The following is a 2500-nucleotide window of genomic DNA, read 5'->3' on the forward strand; positions in this document are numbered from 1 at the left end:
ACCAAGCCACCGCCGCGTATCGCTTCATACCCACATGGGCCTAGTCACGTGTGTGGATGTGGCGGGTACCGCTGAAACAACCGGTTAATAGCTGTACCGATCGTCGCCATCACAGATTCACCTCCAGCGTGAACAACCGCTCAACAACGGATTTCCAGTTCATTTGCGTATCTTGGGCAGTAAACGTAGATGTCCACCTACATTTGCGAATTCAACAATTCTTGCATGCCAGGATGTCATGTGTCACGACACGCTACATCAGACCACATACACACTGCGACATGTGCAGAAGAGAACACGTGGAAGGTGGCCCGCGCACGTATGCGATGTCCCTTCCGCGATCCACTGTCAACCGGCATCTGCGGCATGTCCCAGATATGGAACGCGGTCCACCAGGGTAGCACTTTGTGTGAGGCAATACGACAAAGTCGGAATACACGCGTCACTACATCACACGGCTCACGCTGACCTGACCTGACTCACCGCACCACCACCCCCAGCGACCCAGGGTGACATACAATGCGTTCGTACGTTCCTCCCACACGCCTCTACGGCGTACCACAGTGCAACCTAGCTGTTATTGGGAGACGAGACAAGTAGCATCGAGCACAACATATGGAAATTGAGATTCGACACCGTTGGGCACAGCCAGCGTACGGTCACACGTATCACACTACTTCACTCTGTACGTAACTACCGATGATCGGTACAGCGTGTGGGTTACGCGTACGACATCAGCGGACAATGGACACAGACCATACCACGACGTACACTGAGGGCGTCGACATCTGAACGCAACTGAACAGCTGCGAGGCTCATTTAACACTCAAACGCCAGACCGACCAGCTTGAGAGGACGGAGACACAAAGAGAGGGGCAGAGGGGGGGGGGGGGCGATATAGTCCTATTGCAGTACAATTGACAGTGGATAGCGGGAATATGTGGAAAGTAAGCAACACTCGCAAGACATCTACATGAGGATAACAACGACACCAGAGATTCCGAGCAGTGAACTATGTTAGGCAAAGGGACAACGTGGGTTAGGTTAAGGGACAACGTGGGTTAGGTTAAGGGACAACGTGGGTTAGGTTAAGGGACAACGTGGGTTAGGTTAAGGGACAACGTGGGTTAGGTTAAGGGACAACGTGGGTTAGGTTAAGGGACAACGTGGGTTAGGTTAAGGGACAACGTGGGTTAGGTTAAGGGACAACGTGGGTTAGGTTAAGGGACAACGTGGGTTAGGTTAAGGGACAACGTGGGTTAGGTTAAGGGACAACGTGGGTTAGGTTAAGGGACAACGTGGGTTAGGTTAAGGGACAACGTGGGTTAGGTTAAGGGACAACGTGGGTTAGGTTAAGGGACAACGTGGGTTAGGTTAAGGGACAACGTGGGTTAGGTTAAGGGACAACGTGGGTTAGGTTAAGGGACAACGTGGGTTACGTTAAGGGACAACGTGGGTTACGTTAAGGGACAACGTGGGTTACGTTAAGGGACAACGTGGGTTACGTTAAGGGACAACGTGGGTTACGTTAAGGGACAACGTGGGTTAGGTTAAGGGACAACGTGGGTTAGGTTAAGGGACAACGTGGGTTAGGTTAAGGGACAACGTGGGTTAGGTTAAGGGACAACGTGGGTTAGGTTAAGGGACAACGTGGGTTAGGTTAAGGGACAACGTGGGTTAGGTTAAGGGACAACGTGGGTTAGGTTAAGGGACAACGTGGGTTAGGTTAAGGGACAACGTGGGTTAGGTTAAGGGACAACGTGGGTTAGGTTAAGGGACAACGTGGGTTAGGTTAAGGGACAACGTGGGTTAGGTTAAGGGACAACGTGGGTTAGGTTAAGGGACAACGTGGGTTAGGTTAAGGGACAACGTGGGTTAGGTTAAGGGACAACGTGGGTTAGGTTAAGGGACAACGTGGGTTACGTTAAGGGACAACGTGGGTTACGTTAAGGGACAACGTGGGTTACGTTAAGGGACAACGTGGGTTACGTTAAGGGACAACGTGGGTTACGTTAAGGGACAACGTGGGTTACGTTAAGGGACAACGTGGGTTAGGTTAAGGGACAACGTGGGTTAGGTTAAGGGACAATGTGGGTTAGGTTAAGGGACAACGTGGGTTAGGTTAAGGGACAACGTGGGTTAGGTTAAGGGACAACGTGGGTTAGGTTAAGGGACAAATTGAGTTAGGTTAAGGGACAAATTGAGTTAGGTTAAGGGACAAATTGAGTTAGGTTAAGGGACAAATTGAGTTAGGTTAAGGGACAAATTGAGTTAGGTTAAGGGACAAATTGAGTTAGGTTAAGGGACAAATTGAGTTAGGTTAAGGGACAAATTGAGTTAGGTTAAGGGACAAATTGAGTTAGGTTAAGGGACAAATTGAGTTAGGTTAAGGGACAAATTGAGTTAGGTTAAGGGACAAATTGAGTTAGGTTAAGGGACAAATTGAGTTAGGTTAAGGGACAAATTGAGTTAGGTTAAGGGACAAATTGAGTTAGGTTAA

This window comes from Schistocerca gregaria, unplaced genomic scaffold (genome assembly GCF_023897955.1).
Source record: "Schistocerca gregaria isolate iqSchGreg1 unplaced genomic scaffold, iqSchGreg1.2 ptg001095l, whole genome shotgun sequence".
Taxonomy (NCBI): Eukaryota; Metazoa; Arthropoda; class Insecta; order Orthoptera; family Acrididae; genus Schistocerca; species Schistocerca gregaria.